Here is a 22,902-nt window from a genome sequence, read left to right as displayed (position 1 = left end):
TGACACACGTGTCATAGGTTCGCCCTAGGAGACATATCCATAAACATATTGCTATATGTCTGAGGTTTTGCTGCCTATGGTTTCTTCTATGATTTTTATGGTTCCACATCTTACATTTAAGTCTTTAATCCATTCTCATGCCTGGTGTAAGTTGGTGGTCTAGTTTCTTTTTTTTTTTTTTTTTTCACATATCTGGCCAATTTTCCCAGCACCATTTATCGAAGAGGCTGTCTGTGGTGGCTTGTTTTTAAAAGAAGCATGCGGTGTGGCTTCTGCTGGCATTGTTTTGAAATAAGTGGAGAACTCTCAGCAGCAAACTTTTACCTTAGTCTGCAACATGTTTTGTTAGAAAAGCCCATGGTAGTATCTAAAATTGTGTAAATCATCAGTTTTTAATCTGGCAGGAAGTAGAGAGTGGCCCATTAAACTTTCGTAATTAAATTTTCCCTGTACTCCCCCATAGAACCATTATCTGAGTTTTCTAATTAACACAAGAGGAGGGAGTCAATTCAGATTGATGGGATCGAGAGCCATCCCCTTTCATTTTAATGACCTTTAATAAACTTTTATTACTATTGATATTGATAATTATAATACACCCTTTAATTCTGCAATGTGATTCTAAGGACCTTTTCAAAAATTGCAAAATTCACCTTTAAAGCTAGAGGAGGCAGAAGCATTGTATTCCCAGATGCGGTGCTCCCAAGGCAGGGACTTGAAGTGAGCCAAAGGGTAGACAATGGCATGGTGACAATGGCTCTCCCTTCCTCAAGCCACAGCGCAGGTCCTCATTCCTGACACAGCCTCCTAATTTCAGGGCACAGCTGCCCCCAACCATGCCAATTGGGGCTGAATTGGAAGTTATTTTATGATAAATAATCCGCACGGAGTAAGGCGGAGTTTACTCAATTTGTTTTATTTTCAACGGGGAAGGCATTGAGGCCAGCTTTTCTGGAAGGTTCTCGCGACATTCTGCCAGAATGTTGCATAATTCTACATCTCCTCTGAGCTGCCATTGCTGTCCGTGGGAATAGCCCTTCCAGGTGAGAAAGTGCATTTGCAGGCATGAGCCTCTAAGCACGGAGAACAGGCCTCCTGTCACTCATCCCTTGCTTGAGAAAGATACCAAGAGGGTACCTGGCCAGGGCCGTGTGTATGGGACATGATGGAGCTGGGATTCAGCTTCAGCTGTTAATCATCAAGCTACACAGTCTGCGAAGTCACAGTGGGTGACCGAGGTTGGACTTCCAGTCCCTTGATTAATGAGATCAAAAGTGGCAAACTGAGATCTACCAAACTCAGGGTGTTTAAGGGAGACTGAATGTAACCCTTCAAGTAGACATTAACATATTTTATGGCAGGAGCATAATGTGAGGATTGAATGAGATAAGGTATATAATAGCGCCTGGTTCAACACATGCTACCTCTCATTGTTATTTAAAAATATTGTTTTCATAGTCCCTCACCTGTTTTGTTGTTGGTTTTTAACCTTACTTGGTTTCTTCTTTTCAAAGTTCAGGTGTTTGGTACTTTGATAAACCATTCCATGAAAAAATAGTATATATTAAAAAGCCTAGACCAGGGGTCCTCAAACTTTTTAAACAGGGGGCCAGTTCACTGTCCCTCAGACCGTTGGAGGGCCGGACTATAGTTTAAAAAAAAAACAAAAAACTATGAACAAATTCCTATGCACACTGCACATATCTTATTTTGAAGTAAAAAAAAAAAAAATAAAACGGGAACAAATACAATATTTGTATTTGCATGTGACCCGCGGGCCGTAGTTTGAGGACCCCTGGCCTAGACTTAGCTGAGAGAAGAGAGAGCAAGGATCTAGTCAAGATCACAGATATAAGATAGAGTCATGGGATTAAAAGATTTTATCATCTAGCCGCGTCAGTAGTCTAAGAAGGAGGCTGTACCAGGCTGTTCTTGTGTAACAGCAGAAAGAATAGAGAACAAAGGGGAAATCTGAGAGACTTTCAAACAGCAATAATGACAATTTATATTTTTTTTCCTGAATTTTGTTTTCAAGAGAAGTAGACATGTTTTTAAATACTTGTGGGGGAGAAGTTTCCGTTCATGACATGTTGGACCACCTGGGACCAACTACACCTCCCACTGCAACAGCTAGAACCGTGTGTGGGAAAAGGAGGAAGCAATGGTTTTTGGCGAGTGCAGGCCTCATCCAGGAGAGAAGGGAAATCCAGGACGTGAGCCATATGCCCGCCCTGATTTCTTCCCCGGGCTTCTTCCTGCCTGTGGGGCAGTGGGGAAGGGGGTCCCGTACACAGGATGGCAGTCTCGGTGGAGAAAATACAGGTCAGAGCTTTGGGAGCTGGAGGTGGTTAGAGAGGAGAGAGCTGTGTGGGGAAAGGCTTCCGGAAATACTCATAGGCGCCCGGCAAATCTGTTGTTGAAAATTCAACTACACGTGAGGCCAGACAGCGACTCCAGAGCTGTTTGGTGAAAAGTTCCCAGAGCTCATGCAGGTCTGAGAGGCGCCTGCACTGAAGACCCCAAAGAGGTCAGGCTTGGGTAGTGATGCTACAGTAAACCAGGCCTGGAGTCAACAATATTCTAAATCAGAGACTGAGGAAGAATGGTCCGAAGGTCAAATCCAGTCCCTGACCTTTCTTTGTATGGATCCACAGCTAAAATCTTTTTACATCTTTAAAAAGCTGTAAAAATAAGGAACATAAAAGAGGGAGGAGGAGGAGGAAAAGAAAAGAAAGAAGGATATAGAGTGTGCAACAGAGATTGGATCTGATCAGCAGAGCTTAAAATATTCACTACCTAGGTCTTCATAGGAATAGTTTACCCTGCTCTAGGCTCACCTTAAAATGTCTAAAAAAGAATCCTCAGTTCATTTAACTTCCAACCAGAACAGTCTTTAAATAGACACAATAAAATCCAGCACTTGATAGTGTATAATTCATAATATTTAGCATCTAATACACATGATCAGACATACAAAATAAGCAGGGAAATGATACCCTTAAAGAAAGAAAAACCCATCAATAGAAACTCAGAAACGACAGAGATGGAGGAGCCAGCAGACAAGGACTCTGAGGGGCTATTTGAAACCCGCTCAAAGGATTAAAAGAAAACACTGCTACACTGAGGAGAGGAATAAAGGAACCCAATAGAACTTAGAGGTGGAAAACACAATATCCTAAATGAGAATCGGACTGTGCGGCATTAATAGCAGATGCCATTCTGCAGAGAGGATTGGTGAATGCGTGTACATGGCGATAGACGTTATCCAAACTGAAGCACCAAAGAAAAGGTCTAAAAAAAATGCAGAGCTTCTGTGATTATAGAACCGAGTTTTCAGAACTCTCATCCTCCCCTGATTTGAAGTTAGCATTAGCTCGAAGAGAGAGGTCTGCGAGGAGGCAGGATGCGCCCGATTGCCTTCCCGCGTGGCAGGCTGACGGGGCTCCCTGCGCGCCATGGCTGCGCACCACGCTGTCACTGACCTGCTAGCTCGCCTTCTGGGCCCTCCGTTCCTTCAGCTCCTACTGGATCTGCCCGATTTTCGGAGTCCAGGACGAGAGTGTGCAGCCCTGGAAGCGGCAGCTGAGCCTGGGCTCCTCCAGCTCCCTCCAGAGTTCCTCCTCCAGGTTCTCCGAGTCCTTGGCCAACACGCGCCACTCCTGGGGCCGCCGCCAAGCCCAGGACTCTTCCAGCTCATGTGGTTTCTCCTCCTCCGGGTTCTCCAGGCTCTTGGGCCAGTCCCAGCACCAAGGGGAGAAGTAGGAGATGTACATTAAATATTGGACTGCCCCCACAGTTCCCTACAGTTAAGTTCCTCTAATAAATCCCACATTGTGTACGATTTAGAGCAGATCAAACCCTAACTGATACAATAATCTACCCTAAGTGGCCTTTATGCCAGAAATACAAGGTTTAACATTTTTATTTATTATTTTAAAATGTATTTGTATTGATTGCAGAGAGGAAGAGAGGGGCGGGAGAGAAATAGAAACATCAATGATGAGAGAGAATCATTGACCAGCTGCCTCCTGCATGCCCCCTACTGGGGATTGAGCCACAACCCGGGCATGTGCCCTGACGATGAATCGAACCGTGACTCCCTGGTTCATAGGCCAATGCTCAACGACCAAGCCACTCCAGCTGGGCAAGGTTTAACATTTTTAAATCGATCAATGTACTTCACCGTATTAATAGATAAAGAAACCTGTATGATTATCTCAATAAATTCAGGAAGGGATTTGATACAATTTAAAATGTAACAGCCCTTTATGATCATAATCAGAACACTAGTTCTAAAAGGAAATGTCTTCAGCTTGATCAAGGGCATCTTTGAAAAACCTCCAGGTAACAGCCTATCCAGTGGTGAAAGACAGAACGCGTTTCCCCGCTAGGAAGAAAGCAAGGACGGCAATTGCACGCCCCCTAGTTCACACTGCCCTGGAAGTCTTAGCCAGTCCAATAAAGGAAGAGCAAGGCTTTTCAGAAGTGACGGTGAGAATTAGTTGCTTTTACAATTGTGATATTATGAGAAACACATTTTTAAAACACATGTTGGTGCCTTACATTAAAGTCTTCTTTCCAAGGAGGGGAAATCCTTTCCTAAGGCCACAGATGAGTTACTTGGCTCCCTTTCAGCCTTTTATTTAGACTTCTCAGCCCATCTCTTGAGGAAAGAGAAGTCTTGCCCATTGATAGGCCTTGTCTCTCTACAAGCCATTATATCTGGGCTCACCAGCATTATTGCACTTGCTGGGGCTGGGGGCTGGCTTTATCCATATCTCCTCTACATGCTATTCCTTTTGCCCGCTTCTCTGGTGTGTGTATGGGGGGTGGGGCAGTCTCCTACTTTAAAGTATTAACTAACTCCTTCCCAAAACCGGGGTGACTCCTACACTCGGGGAACCTTCCCTCTGCGTACCCATGCCATTGCTCTTACCATGTAACCCTGGGATGGTCTCATTCCTCTTCTGGTAGTTGCTTTCGACTCTGAGCTTCTGGAGCTGTGTTGTTAGACTCCCAGTTACCCCAGAGCCTGCAGAAGGCCCCCGTCGTGTTTGTTGAATGAAGCGAGCAAGCAGAACATCAGGAATGCGGCAAAATCAAGTGTATTTATTTAGGGCTTTAGTGGAAGTGATCCTGCAGCTTGTCTACTCTAGTGAGATGAATGGCAAGGGCCTGAACTTGCAGGTCCCTGCTGCTCACGGTTAGCCTTCTTCATGCATCATGGCTGATGGGGCACACGGAACCCTCAATTAGTCTTGCTTTGCCATGGTGCGCACAACTCTATGCAGAAATGAGAACAAACACACCACAGAGCCGCCTGATGTTGGGGAGGGAGAGGTACCCCGTATGACCCTATAATCTCAACTTAGGTCAGAGTGTTACCAACTGAAGGCCTCTAAGTCCGGCATCATATCTATGGGGGATCTTCCAGTTGGTGTTACCGGGGCGCCCAGGCCTCTGTGTGCTGACTACTGGTCATTGACTTAACAGGCAGAAACCAGGATGTATGCAAGCTCTGGTGGCCGGAAGTTAAAGGGTCATAACAGGACACTCAAGACAAAGTCTTTAGAGATAACCTGATTGACCTCTCATTAGCATCATCCAAAACACGTAGGAAATGTCGGTCTCCATAGCGCTGAAGTCATCCACATGCAATGTCTCCGCGTGCTTGCTTTCAGTCTTGAAGAGAATTTAAAAATCAAACAAAAACAAAAATCTTGCCTTCCCACGAACTCCTAATCCCCACCCAGAGCTTCATCCGTGCTTAGCTAAACCCGTTTCTCTTTGTCTCGGAGGGGGGCTTGTTTTGTTGTACCTAAAGGACATATGTGATATGTTATTACCGAGAAGAAATTAGAACTCAAAATAGTCAGAAGGGAATGGCCTAAAATACATAAGTTGGCCCAGAATCTCATGCCAATATGTAATATATAATGTACCAGAGATGGGAAAGGGGGTCGATTTCTGTTAAGCTCAAGGCTTGATACTAGAGGCCCAGTGCACGAAATTCGTGCACGGGTAGGGTCCCCTAGTGGCTGCCGACTGCCAGCCAGGGCCTCCTTCATTGTGTGCCACCCCCTGGTGGTCAGTGCACATCATAGCAAGCAATCAAACTCCCAAAGGGATACTTTGCATATTAGGCTTTTATATAGGTAGATGTTGCATTGACCATACACGGCGTCTGAAGGGAATGACCCCCAGAAAAACAAATGTGGAAGGAGGCTGAAATGGTCACTGATTAAGTGACTCTGAGGATTCACAGTGCCTTCCCAGGAACGCATGTGATTTGAGGTGAGAGCAATTCCTAGGAAAGATGTGTGAGTGAAGAATGAGAGGTAGATGTCATGATAGACTCTCTAACGTATTTGTCTGACTCTCTCTAATATTTCCACTGAGAATAAAACTTAAGTGAGTTTGATTGTTTCTTATGTTGGAGGGCTTTTGAAAATTATCTAATTTGTGAGAAGCACACCTGGGGTTTTTCAATGGGCACCCCGGGAAACATAAAAAGACGCACATATACACACAGAAATGGGGAGGTTTCACAAGATCCTTAAATAGGAACATATATCTAGTCCAGGGTGATAAAAGAAAATGTTTATGAATTAAAAATGACACACTGTTCTTTAACACTATTTGGATATTTCCTAATGCTTGAAAATAATCTTATATTTAAAAATGCTACAAAAGCATTCTTTACAGCCAGCTATAATGAATCTATTTTCATTTATCTGTATGGCTTTTCATTTATGTCCTTCTAAATGTGAGTTTCAGTCATTAGTTCAATCAATGGCAGAAGAGTAACGGATGATAGAAGGAATGCTTTGTTTTTCCATCACCTTCCTGAAGAGAGTTGAGGCGTTTTTGTCGTTAGATGCTTAGATGTGAAATTGTTTTTACGGAGTTATTGATGACTGTATCTACGCAGAGCCTAAGTGAAATTATAGTGTATTATGGAAGCAATCGCTTCCTCCCATTTTTCTGCATTATTGTACCATAGGAGCCACCTAAGCCCATTACCAAGCTGCCATGAATATTGCATCTCGCCTATAAGTCATCTAGGTTTTAACCAAATTAAGTCTCAACTACATGACTCAGATTTAGTATCTTCTGAACATAGCAATGTAATCTGTGACCACGGACTTAAGATAAGGAAAAACGGAGACACAGTGCCTCATGCACAGTGGGCATTCGATAAATATTTGTTAAGCGGAGGATAGAACCGGGACCTACTGGAAATCTCTGCTGTTTTTCTCTTATATGTGAATTAAGAGCTCCCAATCTATAACACTTTTATCATGTCATCAGCCCTGATGTATGAAATGATATTCTCGAAGGGAATTTGGAACGCACGTTAGAATAGAATAGACTAACACATTTTCTAAAAGAATAATGTACACTTTTAATCTACACCCATAGGCAATCAGCTTCTTAATGGTCAATATAGGTGAGCTGTTTTTCTAAAAAATCGCTTCACTGGCAAGGATTACTCCACAAATAGTCATAAACAGACTAGAGAATAAACACTTTTAAACAATAATGTTGAGTGCATTCCATTCATGTTTAGGAAACTATATCACCCATTATTAAGCAGGAACTATATCACCCATTATTAAGGAGGAACTATATCACCCATTATTAAGCAGGAACTATATCACCCATCATTAAGGAGAAACAATGTTTCTGAAGTCTCAACAATGAGTTCTACTTTCTCTAAATGTTTATAGTTTTACTTGGCAAGGAGTCTCGGACTTATCAAGCCATTGGTATGTTTTGTACCTTGAGCATCTAAGGCAGTGGTTTTCAACCTTCTGGCCCTTTAAATACAGTTCCTCATGTTGTGACCCAACCATAAAATTATTTTCGTTGCTATTTCATCACTGTAATGTGGCTACTGTGATGAATCGTCATGTAAATATCTGATATGCAAGATGGTCTTAGGCAACCCCTGTGAAAAGGTTGTGCGACCGCCAAAGGGGTCACGACCCACAGGTTGAGTACCGCTGATCTAAGGGAATTAACTTCCATCCACAAATGCTTAAGATAAAGTTAATCATTTAATTTAAATGGTGTTTTACACAGAAATACACTTACTTGGAATTCATCTCCACTAGGAAGATGGATGGATGGAAGGAAATGATTTGAATAAAAAAGACTAGTTTAGGCAACTGAATTTCTATCTGGATTATTATTTCATGCAATTACTTACCAGGGGCTTTTAAGAAACCCTCTTTTGGAAGGATTTAAAAAAGAAATCTGTTCCCTCTCCCTGGGACAGTGTAAGGGGGCCTTGCCTAAAGGTAGGGAAAAGAACTTTATTTTTGTAGTCATGCAAGTTTTAGAAGTTGGAATGGATTTTGAGTTCAGATTTGTGATTTTTCTCCACAATCAGTTAATCAGTTCTGTTAGGTAAACTATCATTGTTTTTAAGAAGGCCAAGAACCGCCCAGCCGGGTGGCTCAGTGGTTGAGTGTCGACCTGTGAACCAGGAGGTCACAGTTCGATTCCAAGTCAGGGCACATGCCTGGGGTGCGGGCTTGATCCCCAGTGTGGGGCGTGCAGGAGGCAGCCAATCAATGATTCTCTCTCATCATTGATGTTTCTCTCTCTCTCTCTTCCTTTCTGAAATCAATGATATATTAATCAATAATTATTGATCAAAAAATGTGCAGAGTGTATACGGGGATACTTATACACTCAACCAATCTTGAATAATTCCCTATTGCTTGTCCCATGAAATCTGAGCTGGTGTCTCCTATACAAGGTGACCCCAAACACTGACTGTACTCTCCAACATAAATGCCTTAGTTTCATCAGGACTACTTTATTATTCCCAATAGATTGATCAATATATCAATAAAATAGGCCAAAAACCAGTGTGTCTATTTTAATCATATAAACCTATTTTAATTCAATGGCTATATACTTACAGCCATAAATTCCTAAAATATTCAAGGGGACCCAGCCAGAAAGGGGTTATATTTGGAAAGTCTTGTGTGTTGTTGTGTGTTTTTTTTCTGGAATAATCCCTCTCACTTGTGGATTTTTTCATTGGTGGTTTTTTATTCCCATACATACTAAGGCCTTTTGTTTCAAACTCACCAACAGAGAGTCCCAGAGACTGTTCTCATGCTATTCCTGTTCGCTTTTCTAAATCCTAATGATTATACTATTAACCAGTCTCCACGACACAGTAAAGAAGCCAAGATATTACCTGTCAGGCAAGAATCCAATGCTACTGAGTGTGAAGAGTTAAATGCAAAACACAAGAACTCAAGTTGAGCCGTAACAGCGATAGCTGCCGTACTTCTCTCTCACCTGGGACTTCTTACGTGGGAAAAAACTAGTGAGTTATGCAGACTCGACGGGACATAAAGAAAGAAATTGTCCCGATGCTATTCGGTAATCAATTGGAGAGAAAAAAAAAATCAGTCAGTATCAGGTAATAAAATATGGGATTCGGGTAGAGCACCTGCCGGAGGATGTATCCTGCAGAAAAGGTTATTTTTCATGATTTACACGGGTTTTGAAAGAAGCTTGCGGAATGCCACGGGAGAAATGAAGACTTCGCCAGGCCTCACATTGTTCTGCAAGTGCTTCCCTAATGCTTGTTTATGTTGGGGGGGGAGGGGGGGTGGACAGTGAGGTGGAACGGTTATTGACCAGATTGATCATGGGAACAGATCTGCCGGCGGTAACCTTGTTTAATGATATGTTGCTGGGCTCAGCACCTTGCTGGAGCTGTGATTCCTCAGCGGCTGCGGCCGCGTGATGGATCGCGGCAGGAAGCTGAAGGCGCAATCACTCACCTGCTGTCAACGGCCTGGCCCCGCCTGTCACCTTCCCCCAGAAGTGGGCGGCCAGGCTGCCCACCCCTGGGAGACAGGAGGGCTGCCCGGAGCCTTGCACCTTCCTCTGTAGGGCATGGCTGCAAGTTTGGGGTTTTGATTTTTTTGTTTCCCCAAAAAATACTTGAGTCCTCTCCTACCTTAGGCTTCTCAACCTCTTCGTTGCACACACAGCTCTTTAGGGTTTATTTGAATGTGGCCAGAGACCAAGCAAGGCCTATTTACATCAGAAGATCTAAAGATTCAGGGAATATGATTATTTTCTAGAAAAACACGAAATTCTATTTTATGACATTTTTCTTTTTTTAAATACATTTTATTGATTTTTTACAGAGAGGAAAGGAGAGGGATAGAGAGTTAGAAACATCGATGAGAGAGAAACATCGATCAGCTGCCTCCTGCACACCCCCTACTGGGGATGTGGCCATAACCAAGGTACATGCCCTTGATTGGAATTGAACCTGGGACCCTTGAGTCCGCAGGCTGACGCTCTATCCATTGAGCCAAACCGGTTAGGGCCATTTTTCTCTTTTTAATCAATGCCTTAGTGTGGTAGAAGTTGCACAGGGATTGGGCATGGTGGTACCTGGATGGAGGTTACTGAGCTGGAAACTCTCAACTTGGTTCTGCGTTTTCATCTTGGCATGTCCAGCACCTCACACATAATTGTTTGCTCCAAAAAAAACCAGGGACCTGTGTAATTTGGTTTGAGAAAGGACAGAGTAGAATAAGGGGATACTTATACACTCAACCAATCTTGAATAATTCCTTATTGCTTGTCCCGTGAAATCTAAGCTGGTGTCTCCCGTACAAGGTGACCCCAAACACCGACAGTACTCTCCAACATGAATGCCTTAGTTTCGTCAGGACTACTTTGATTCCCACTATCCATGCTTATTCTTTTCCTCTGAACCAGCCCTTCTTCAGCCAGCCTGGTGCCACCTCATACAAGAAGTCCTCCTTGATTACAACAGCCTTTATTCGCCCCTTATTTCAGAAGTCAGTTCCTTCTTAATATTTGTGGTTCCAAGGATGCCGACTGCATCCTCAGCTCTAATACTGCCACTCGAAACCTGAACTAACTCATTAACACACTGATGGCAAATCTGGATTAGGGATAGACATACAAAATTTATTCATATTTTGCAAAAATGCTGGGGCAAAGATGTTCTCTTTTCCTATGCACGAGCAAGCACGCGGGTCTAAGAGCTTCTGCGGGACTAGGAGAAAGCTAGGCCTGGAATGAAGCTGGCACTTTTGAAAATAGGAAAAGAGAAGGAAAAAGACATTTGATGAATCACTGAGCTACTCAGGCCTTAACAGATGCCAGCCCAAAGACCACTCAGTTTTAACCTGAGTATGCTCTGGGTTTCAGCCAGTTTCTCTAGGATTCTGTTACTTGCAACTAAGAGCAGTTCCATTTTCTTGGAACTCCATTTTCACTTAGGACAAACAGACACTTCATTTTGGCTTTCCTATATTTTGAATAAGCACCCATCCTCTCTTCCATGAAACGAAAAACTTTCTAAGTTACTCTTAAGCTAGCAAGGAAGCAAGGAAGTATAATATTCTGAGATGATGCATTGAATTGAAAGGGTAGATGGTCTGTATCCTGATTTGGTTACATGTTACTTGCCTCTTTCTCAGACAGGCACTAGGATCCTGTCTTTTCCACAGTCTCTATATCAGCGATGGCGAATCTTTTGAGCTCGGCGTGTCAGCATTTTGAAAAACCCTAACTTAACTCTGGTGCCGTGTCACATATAGAAATTTTTTGATCTTTGCAACCATAGTAAAACAAAGACTTATATTTTTGGTATTTATTTTATATATTTAAATGCCATTTAACAAAGAAAATTCAACCAGAAAAATGAGTTCACGTGTCACCTCTGACACGTGTGTCAGAGGTTCGCCATCACTGCTCTATATCCTAATTATATTGCTTTCACTTGAGAAAGAGTCCTGTGTATATTATTATTAATCCTATTACTAATAAATCACTATGCCAGTCTTCAAAAAAATTTGCACAAACAAGCTATGTGCACAATACCTTATGGAAAAAAATCAAGACAGCCAGCCTATAAGGCACAAAGAAATCAAAAGCTAAAAGACATTCAACAAAAAGAAAAAAATAGCTGCACGGGGATTTGGGGAAAACAAATGATGTAGGAAAGTGGGACTCGTGGCTTTCCGGTGGAGAGCTCGGCGGTGGTCGGTTCCCTGTGGCTTCTTGTCCCTTCTACCTGTATCTTTAAGGCATTAGCCTCGCTCTCAACCCAAAGTTGACAGTGAGGTGCTGCAGCCCCCCAAAACAAAAATGGAAGCAAACAAACAAAAGATAGTATGCAGTTTTCTAGCAGACCAAATGCATTTTGAGACTCCAGCTTTTCCTGTTTTATATATATAAATTTTTCCTTTTTTACTCCCACCAATGTGGTATTACAGCATTCCTTAAAGAATGCCCGTGTGTGTGTGTGTGTGTGTGTGTGTGTGTGTGTTTTTGAGGGGGAAAATGGAAACGTATAGATGCTTTATTCACTGAACAGTACTCTCTATCACTTTCCTGCCTCTGAGGTCATCTCACAACCAGCAGCGATGAAGACAATGAACACATTTCCCTCTGACAGCTTCTGCACTTTGCTGACACACCCAGTGGCCGGCCACCGTGGCAGCTGTGGGCCAGTTTCTGAGTGTGTCACTGATTTATAAAGGCAAAAGGAGGTTCACTTCCCTCCTGTGTGCTATCTTTTTGGCTTCTCTATCAACTTTTGGGTCTCTGTTTATCCTCTTTAAGCAAGATGTCAAAAACCCAGTGCAAAAAGGACAGACAGACTCGCACCCCCCGCCGAAGTTTCTTTCACCCCCTCATAAGGTGTCTGTGTTGTTTAGTCTGATTGTCTTTCTGTCTGTATCCACTTCATTGGTAAGTCGTAAGTGTAAGTCGAAGCAGAGCAGAAACTCAATGCTATTCTAGAAAACAGCAGGCGTTTCTCTACGTGTACATAAAAGTTATTTCTTATTGAATGAGAACCTTATTACAGTGATATTATAATATAAGGAAGAGGACCTTTTCATCTTATAATAATGGACGGCATGCTCAAGGAACATTCTGTATCGTGAACACTATATAACTACTGGTCTTGCATGATGGTTAATATAAAAGAAATGGGCAGAATTAGCTATCAATCTAGTATAGCCTGATGCTAATTACAATGAAGTCGTGTGCATATAAAGTTGCTTCTTAAACTGGACTGTTCTGATGGCTACAATTTGTAAAGGTCATCCAAATCATATTTAAAGTTCTGTATGTGTAGGGGCGGGGGAGGGGAGTCTTGTTTTAATGAAACGAATGCACTTCTTCTTAAAGACAGTGGTTGGCACTGTCTGTACCACACTCACACATCATCTATCCACAAACACAGCAAACAACACGTTTATTCAGCATCACAATCGCTCAAATATCACTAATTCTCTAGTCATTAGAAGCTTACCAGAAAACATGTACCATTTTATGCTCCGTTTTAATTCTTACTTTTTTAAACAGAGAAAATGGCAATATAAATGAACTTGATTTATCAAGATATCTTCAAAAATGTTCTTATATAAATACCCCAAATTGTGGATCAGTTGGCCCATCGGTTGTTTAAACTCCTGGATTACGCCAGACTGTTGCTATAATAGGTGGAATATAAAAACAAAAATGCTTCAGAGGTACAGGCCTGCTTTCTAGAAAGATGTTTATCAGCTAAAATGCTTAATCCTTTCTACATATAATTTGCCAGTGTAAGACAACTACACAAAAGCATAAATTTGTGTTTGAGAATATAATCTAATTGGCAAAATTTTTTGGACACATTTAATATTTGCTATAATTATAAAATTCAGATGTACTGCTGTAAAAGAATATTCTGGTGTCCAAAAAAGGGAACATTTTAAAGGTGGTTGTGGCCGGAACCGGTTTGGCTCAGTGGATAGAGCGTCGGCCTGCAGACTGAAAGGTCCCAGGTTCGATTCCGGTCAAGGGCATGTACCTGGGTTGTGGGCACATCCCAGGGGGTGTGCAGGAGGCAGCTGATCGATGTTTCTAACTCTCTCTCTCCCTTCCTCTCTGTAAAAAATCAATAAAATATATTTAAAAATAAAATAAAGGTTGTTGTGTTGCCCACTCCAGCTCTACCATTTTATTCCATCTCTCAGGCTGAACCTAAAAAGCACGAGGAAAAATGGAAGAGCATTTCAGTGGGCTTGTGAACATCTGTGGGCATCACTGGAAGCCACTTAATAATCCCAATGAAAGAAGTTCCACATTTTAAAATCTGAGACCTCCTCATGCAAATCATTTTGCCTTGAGCCATTTCAAAAAGAAACGAAGGACCTAGAGGGTTTTACAGAACACTGGTGAGACCGTTGTCAACTTTGATCTGACAGTAATTAGTTAAGATCTTGACTGATCATAGCGCAAGCAGACTCCAAAATCTGGTGCCCAGCTAATATGAAATAGGGCCGCAATTTCTAAGATAAAAATCCCTGCTTTATCTGACATGGTATTTCCTATGTTAGTGGATTATTGAATGGCATATAATGAAAGGATGAATCATTCATTGTCTAGTAAAGTGATTCACCATGATGCAAGTACAGTTTTTACCTCATGTAGAGACATCAAGTTCAACATTAGGTAGTTGTTTACTTAAGCTTAAGTATATGTATATATACATTAAATCAAATATGTCTAAGTTCTTTTTCTGTTTAAAAACTAAGATTTAAGTCCTAGCCGGTTTGGCTCAGTGGATAGAGCCTCAGTCTGTGGACCTAAGGGTCCCAGGTTCGATTCAGGTCAAGGGTGCGTACCTTGATTGCATATCGATGTTTATCTTTGTCTTTCTCGCTCTCTTCCACTCTCCCTAAAAATCAATGGGGGGAAAAAAAATCCTTGGGTGAGGTTTAACCAAAAAAGAAAACACAATCAAACTAAGATTTAAGGAAAATACCTTTTACACTTAATGTAATTATGGGAAATGAGGTGGTCAGCACGAAATGAAGTCTGAAGCTGATGCTGAGATCAAGCTCAGCGCTACACTGAACTTCTAGAAAAAAATGACCTTCCTATTCTATATACGAGGAACTAAAATTTAAAACTCACGCCACAGCCAATCCCTGCAAAGCATTCCCTTCTCCCCACAGGTAGTGGGGAAGGGAGCCCAGATGACAGGACCCCCACCTGAGCCCCAGCTCCCCGGGCAGCCCAGACCCACTCTATCCATCACGGCAGGATAATGCATAGCGGTTGCACCTGTGACAGGCCATGATTGAGTGCTGAACACGGGGCCTGCCTCGCCTGGCGCCTGGCGCATTTGTATTTGTTTGAGAATTTTCAGCACTTGGGGGCAGGGAAGCAGGGATCCCCATTGTATTTTGAAAGAGAAATAATAATGCATTTTGATTATCGAGACGTACCACAAAGGAGAAATTAGACAGCGGAGCGCCCCGGTCCGCTCAGGTGTGCGAGAGCATCCGTGCAGCACAAAATGCAATATTATCGAGCGGTAATTTAGCTCTGATGAGTCCGGGATGCTGACCACGGCCATTCCTTTGGAGACGTCTCACTCACCCAGTCATGAAACGGATATCTGTTCCTTTAGGATCACATGTAAGAACAAGAACAAAAGGTCAAAGCTCACCGATTGTCCGAAACGGCAGTCTAATCCGACGTAGTTTAGGGTGGCAAGGGATCCATTTTTTTTTTCCAGCTTTAAGTTCTCCCTCCATATTTTGGAAACCTCTGGTTTAATATCATAATCAAGTTATTTAAATGGTTTAAGTGGCATCATCTGCTTTTTAAGACATTGCAATTACAGTGTATACAGTTTAAATCATTTTCAGCTAATTCAGCCGGTTCCTGAAAGCATGTCATTGGTGAAAATGTCTTTTAAAGTGCCTATTTTACAGCATTCGGGTTTGGGGTTGAGCCTTCTTAGTAGAACCGTGTTTTTTCTATTACAGAAGAAAAACATATTGATACTATATTGTACTATATACAGTGTTCACATAATTCGAGTTGGGGGTTCTTAACTAACTTACATGAATGCTTTTGTTAAAATAAATAAGATTACCTGTCAAGATTGTCTCACAAAGAGAAAAACACCCACCACACTGATGGAAAACTCACTCCCCTTCCCCAAAGGGGCAGGAGGGAGACCATTAACAATAAAAACACAGCCAATCTGGATATGTAAACTCCAGTTCTCAGGTTAGCATTTCCACTTGGTCTGAACCCATTCCCCGGGGCAATGGGACTTTTTTAAAAAAAAAAATGTTGTGCTGGCGAGTGAGTGGACTGTGGACCGCTGTCCTGTCCCTTTATCTTTCCTCGTCGGGACTGTGACCTTCACTTTCCCTGAGTGCAGGCCAGTGGGATCGGGAGGAAGAAATGGAGGGGCTGCGGGTGCGGAGCGCTGCGAGTCGGAGGACGACCGGGTTCCCAGGGTGGCGCGTGTGCAAACACAGGTCCCTTCGCGCCATTGTCCCCACCGCGGGGACTGGCCCAGGCTCCACGCCTTTGCTGACCCGTCGCCAGCGAAGTTGCGCGAATATAAATAGACGGAGGCGGCTGATGAAGGAAAGGGGGTCGGGTTTGCTTTCTCCGGGTGCCTGGAGGGCGGGGACGAGGCTGAGGGTGTGGAATAAAGTCAAGTGCGGGCCAGTTTGGCGCAAGAACGCAGAGCCTTCGCCCCGAAGCCCTGGTGGCCAGCTGGGCGCGCCTCTCTAGACCCTAAGCCCCTGTCCTGGGCAGCAGGCCACCGGCCACCCCAGGTGGGAGGTCTGGCGCCCCAAAATGGGGAGCCAGGCGGGCGGATCCGCGGGCCATGCGCTCGGCTGGGAGTCGGGAGCTTTGGGGGCACTTGCTCCCGGCCTGGCCGCGGGTCGCCCCCTCCTCCTCCGGGGCCTGTCGCTCCCTTTCCCGGCAGGTGGCCTGGGGGGATGGATTGGCCCCTGGAGTTGGCCGCCCCCTCCCCTGCCGTCCAAGGCGCGGCAGTTTCCATCCCCAAAGTGGGGGCGCTCCGCCATCACCCCCGCCCCAGCTGAGCAGCCGGAGTCGGAGTCTGTCTGCGGGGCCTGGAGGTGCAGGCGTGGGGGGTGGAGAGGGGGCGGCCTCCACTCCTTTCAAGAGGGGTTCCCAGCTCTCGGCGGTGCGGGGCCCCCCCGGAAGGCCCCCAGCTCACCCCTTAGAGGGTGAGGGCCCTTAGACAGAGCTGGGCCAGCGCCTGACCGCCCCGCACGTCCTCTCCCGGGCAGCCCGCGGGGTGCGCCCCTTTGCGCCTCACTCGGGGGGACTCCCTTTGCGCGCAGAGTTCCCCATAAACCCTGAGGCTCAAAGGAACCTCACGGTCCTCCGCCTGATCACCGATCGGCTGAAAGGGGAGCCGGCAAACAAAAGCCTGGCGGGCAGAAAGCTACTTCTCCGCCGGCAATGAACTTGGGGCGCGCGGAGCCGGCAGGGCAGGCGGCGCGAACGGACCGCGAAGGGGAAGGGGAGGCGGGATGGAGGGAAGGGAGACACATCTGGGGCCTGGACCATATGCCGAGGCTGCGTCCGTCCTTCAAAGCGGGGATGCCCTTGACGGGATCTGTCAGGCGGCCTGCGGGTGACGGCCAGGCTGTTTGGCGGGGAGGGGGTGGGGGCAGGCCCTGGGGGGCGCAGGGGGGCCGGGAAAGGAAGGGAGGAAAGAGGGAGTAGCGGCGGAGGGAGAAGCTGCGGAGGGAGAAGCGGGGGCGCAGGGCCAGAGGCGGGAAGCTGGTGGCCCAGGGGGCAGCCAGGTCAGCGGGGATAGAAGCAGGAGGGACAGAGGAGAGGGGAGGAGACAGAAAAAGAAAAAATGGAAAGGAAACGAGGAACTCCATTGGAGAAGTAAGCGAGGTGTCTTAAGGGTGCAGGTCTCCACTTGTAGGAGATGTAGCTTTGACCTACCCCCATCACCACCCGCTTTCTTCTTCCTCTCCTGCCTGCCAACCGCCGAACTGATTAGACTGTAATTAAGGCCATAAAGCCCTCAGATTATCCACCTGTTTATTCACCAAAGTCGGGGTCTCATCAAGCAAATTAGCTGCTTCCCGGCTGCACATTGGGCCTGGAGCTCGCCTGATTAATGGAGTTTATTGGGAGCTGTTAAAAGCATTAACTGGAGAAAATCTCGGCAATTCGTCATATTTAAGGGATGGAAATTAAATCTTGCTATGCAAATGAGAGAAAAAAAATGCCAACCATTTTGGGGGGCTCCTCTCTGCGTATTCTTTTTTCCTTAAAATCCTGCTCAGGAAATGGGCATGAACACAGGAAGCCACTGTGTGGACCTATAGTTACCAAACCTCTTCCGTGCCACCTTATGTGGCATCATGATGATGGGGCGTGGAAACGAAACAAGAATACCCCGGTTCCCAACGCAGAGAGATTGCTTTAGGGCACCTATTCCCAACAAGAAATCCCATTTTTTTATTTTTTCAAAATATATTTCATTGATTTTTCCACAGAGAGGAAGGGAGAGGGACAGAGAGTTGGAAACCTCAATGAGAGAGAAACATCCATCAGCTGCCTCCTGCACACCCCACACTGGGGACGTGCCCGAAAGCAAGGTACATGCCCTTGACCGGAATCGAACCTGAGACCCTTCAGTCCGCAGGTCGATGCTCCATCCACTGAGCCAAACCGGCTAGGGCAAGAAATCCCATATTTAAATTAAAGTTACTATATCCGCCTACAGAAATGAGACAGGCACAGTAACTTTTACGGGAGGAGTCCTTCAAGCGGTTCAGCATTTGATTTGGGGGGTGAGTGATAAAATCAACAGCTAACAGAGAGGGGGGTCCCCGTTAGGTAAGAGCCCTAAGGAAGGAGCACGGGAGAAACAGTAGAGGGACACGAGAAAGCACCCCAAGTAACGCAAGATCCTTACGAGGTGACCATGGAAAATGTCTAGGTACCCGGTGTCTGTCCTCACCACTGTGGTTCCTGGGACAGATCTGGAAAGGGGTGGTTAAGGAAATAAACCAGGGAAGTAGGGAAAATCACTCACGTGGAAAGAGGAAGCCTCGTGCAAACTGAAGACATAATCCAGACTTTGTCAGGTACAGACCAACTGTAGGTGCTGCCTGGTGAGCTCAGGGCCGCACAAATGCTTCTCAATGGTGGCAGTTACGGAAGGGAAGGGAGGGTGATCTCAGGATGGTAGTTATTCTTGAAAAGGGGGAAGTCTTTTCTACAAGAGTGAATAACAAAAGTCCATGCAGGGGTGTCTTCTATTTCAACAAACTATGGGAAATAAAAGTGTGCAATGAATACATGTTTTAGTCGATGCAAAACTTACAGTGATGTTATAGTGTCGAAATTTATTTTTACATCTTTTAAATCATTTTTTTGAGGGAGGCATTTGAAGGATTACTGTACTTTGAAATGTTTACATTATATATTTGTTTAAGGGCAATATTACATGTTTTATAATTTCAGTAAAGTGTATTACATTAGAGCATATAAAACCTAAATGCTATATGAGACCAAAGGGACAGGCACAGCTAATAGAAAATTAGGTAAGTTTTAAGAACATTTTACCATGATATCTCTTAGGGATTCAGTTCTAAAACAATGGATGGATTTTTACAGTTTTTCTCACTAATGTTGTTCTTCAAAATAGATTTTCTAGATAATGCTAACTTTCGTTATTTTAAGAACTTAGTGTTGAGATTTATTACTTTCTCTCACATTAATGAAGTCAGTTGGCTAAGGAAAGTAACACATCATTTATATTAACATTTATCTTTTAAAAGTTCAAAGAAATCTCACTTTATATTGCCCTCCCCTTTGGTACCTATAACATAGCTTTGTGAAACTAAAAAAAATGTAAATTTGACATCTAGAAAATTCAATAGCAACACCCCAAAGCATAAGTAACCTTGAAATATCATCTTCATTTGTCTTAATCTTTAAAAATCTTTACATTATTTGTTTACTGTCTCTGCAAAATTCCAATATATTCTAAATATGACTCACAAGAATCCCATTCTGTTTCTATCAATACTCTGCATAACATTACTTGGCTTATAACGCGATGATTTTGTAACAAATGAACTGTAAACCTTTTAAATGATAATTTTATTTGCAGTATTAAATAGAAATAGTTCTAGATAGTGATTAAAATTTCTTGGTAAATGCATCTGATATTACCCACTGAATTATTTAAAATGCAGTTTATACTCATGTTCTAAGTATTAAGAGATTATTCAGTAAAAAGGCATATATGTAAATTTAATTCATTTTTGTCCAGGCCTAAAGGACTTATTTCTCCCATTTTTTCTGCTAAGGATTGTTCATTTGTTAGCTTTGCTTTTAATATTTGGCTTAAACACATAAATGAGAGAAGAGAGACAAGTAAATTCTCTAAGGACATTTAAAAACACAGTTTGCTGTGAACGCCATTTTAGAAACTATTTTTAAAAACACATTTTGTTATGAACACCATTTTAGAAACTACTTTGTCTCACATTTTAAAAATCAAAACATTTAAAAATAACATGACGCTGGTCTGAGAATACTCGTCATCACGGTATCACGTGCCTAGCAGTTCATTTAGAATATGGGTCTTTCGGTACAGAGATAATTTACCTTTAGCGTTGGCTTCTGAGCCACAAACGAATGGCTATCACTTATTGTGATTTGTATTTCTGATCTCTCGAGTGGTATAGATAAAGAAGGTCAAAGTGGTCCCGGATGAAAAGAAACTTTTAAAGCGTTTGGAAAAGTTAATGAATTAGGTTTCCTTTCACGGGAAGATATGAGGATTGGGAGATGGACTCCCCTCAGCCAAATCAAGAATATTCACAGTTGACAGGAAAACCCTAAGTTTCTTTCTCCCACCAGATAAACGCCCTCCCATAGCAGGAGACGGTAATTCGCAGGAACGATTCTATTAGCTCAGAATACGTTTCATACGCAATAAACTTTAAGTGGACTCAACCTGATTTTTGCAGTGTTCGTTTCCTGTAGCTCTGTGTGGCTGCTTCGGAATGCTTCTTAGAGAAATATCCCCTTCACTTGACAAAACATGTTTTCCACTGTGAAGAAAATGACAATGTTACTCTTAATTATTGCTTTTAAGCTTTGCAGTAGTAATGAAAGTTCCATGAAATGAACAAAAGTAAAAAAAAAACCCATTCTTTCCTTACTAGCCCTTAAATGATTTATGAAATAAAAATGCTACTTCAGTTTGCTTTGTATAACCAGTCCTTCCTTCACCAAAGAGCCTCTATTTTATTAAATATTACTAGGATATAAAAGCAGCTCTGTCTGTATCCATTTTGGGGGATTTTGGTAAAAATTCAGTAAAAACAAAGTGTTCGGGACAGTGATCATAGGTAAATAGGATCAATTGGCTTTAAAAATATTTGTATTTGTTTTCATAGAACAGTATCTGGAATAAAGAAATAGGGCATCTACATGCTTTAAAGAAAAGCCAGCTTGTTCATAATATTCAGCCAGTTCACTTAAAATACTCTATTTCATATTTGGGGTTCTCAGAGCTTCTCTGTGGACTCTCACTTAAATCTAAGCATTTAAGTTCAAACTGTGTTTCAGTCCCTTTAACACTGTAAAATTACTAATGGAAAAATAGGTACAGAAAGATAATGAAGTTGGAAATATTTTCCTTCTCAAGCAGGCAAATATGGCTCAAATGATGTATGTTTTACACTTTTATATTTCCAGGGCAACATTTTGAGTCTAGAAAGGTCAGTACTGAGATTTTATTTTGATACATGGTATGACCTAATTCTTTCACATTTTGCAGGAATCTAAAGGGGGTAGGTGGTGTCTCCATCCTTTTTTTTTTTTCTTTCTCTGATGTAAGTCGACCCTGCCATAGCTACGATGCCTTCCCATAACTGTCGTGTGATCAGTGGGTTTGAAGTGTGGGATGCATCAATTATCGTAAGCAGAGCCCCTGCGTAGATCATGCGAAAGCAAACTCGGGATTCTAAAATGAAAATCTGACCAGAGTCTCAATGATGGGGGTTAACTCCTGACTATCAGGAAAAGCAAAGTTTTATCCACGTCCTAAGGTACACGTGGATATTCGTTAAAAGAGGTCAGATTGAAAGAGGCATCAAAAGGGACATCTAGTCGCCCCATTAAAGGTAAAAATCGATGATAAATTTGTCTAGTTTATGTCAAAAAGAGGAAGATTCCAGAAGCCTATTTCACGAAATGGCAATATATTTGTGATTGAGAAGTAACGGTATGAACAATGAAAAATAACAAAGTCTTTTTTTGTATTTGTATTTTGAACTCTTTCAAAATAAAAAACAATCAAGAAAGAAATTAGGACAACCCATGGTCAGTTTCAGCAATTCTTGGAAATGGATATTTTCCAACTGGGGAGAACAATGGAATGCAAAGTTTTCACAGAACCAGAGGAGGAGAAAAACATTAATTTCACCATTTTTTATAACACTGCCCAGAGGCAGGCAGATTCTAGCAGGATGGGGAGACTGGGTTTAAATAATGGAGTTCCCTCATGCACATTCCAGCAAGTTCTGCTTGATTTTCTTTCTTTTCACATAACCGTCCTTTGTTAATTTGTCATAACTCGTTATTTAGTAATTTTACAATTTACTATTGTAAATGCCACAGCGGAAACATAAATTCTTGTGGCCAGTATGTGCCCTTACCAGTTTTCTAAGATACTTCAGTGCGTACGCTTATGACAGGGTTTATGTGTCATGTTAAAAGAAAAAACACAAAAATGTTGTGAATGATCTAAACAAGACCTGCTTTTTTTCTGGTTTATCCTGTTTCAATCACACACTTCTTATTTAGATTATGCATCGCATAGAATCAGATATTAATTAAACCAGCACCTAGTAAAGTCTTAATATACATAAAAACTACAATACTGATGTTCTTTCATTATTTTTACATATTGTGTCTTAGACTATATTACTATTTAATTTCAGGCATTATATACAAAAATTAAAATCCTGATCCTTTAAACACATGAAATATAGTCTT

The 22,902-nt window shown here is 42.8% G+C and overlaps 1 long non-coding RNA gene across 1 annotated transcript in view; it reads right to left on the bottom strand.

Moving 5' to 3' along the window:
• Positions 1-10,352: 10,352 nt before the first annotated feature.
• LOC118678844 overlaps positions 10,353-22,902 on the bottom strand; it is a 73,793-nt gene continuing 61,243 nt past the window's right edge. The window contains exons 4-8 of the long non-coding RNA XR_004975048.1: positions 20,855-20,951; positions 18,920-19,155; positions 15,306-15,484; positions 13,462-13,523; positions 10,353-10,544 (exon numbers count right to left, since the gene is read on the bottom strand). This is a non-coding gene — a long non-coding RNA (uncharacterized LOC118678844). The remainder of the gene's footprint in view (positions 10,545-13,461; positions 13,524-15,305; positions 15,485-18,919; positions 19,156-20,854; positions 20,952-22,902) is intronic.

The sequence above is a fragment of the Myotis myotis genome, unplaced genomic scaffold, assembly GCF_014108235.1.
Source record: "Myotis myotis isolate mMyoMyo1 unplaced genomic scaffold, mMyoMyo1.p scaffold_m19_p_21, whole genome shotgun sequence".
In the NCBI taxonomy this organism is placed as follows: domain Eukaryota; kingdom Metazoa; phylum Chordata; class Mammalia; order Chiroptera; family Vespertilionidae; genus Myotis; species Myotis myotis.
The sequence above is the reverse complement of the archived record's forward strand: the minus strand, read 5'-3'. Positions and strand labels throughout refer to the sequence as shown.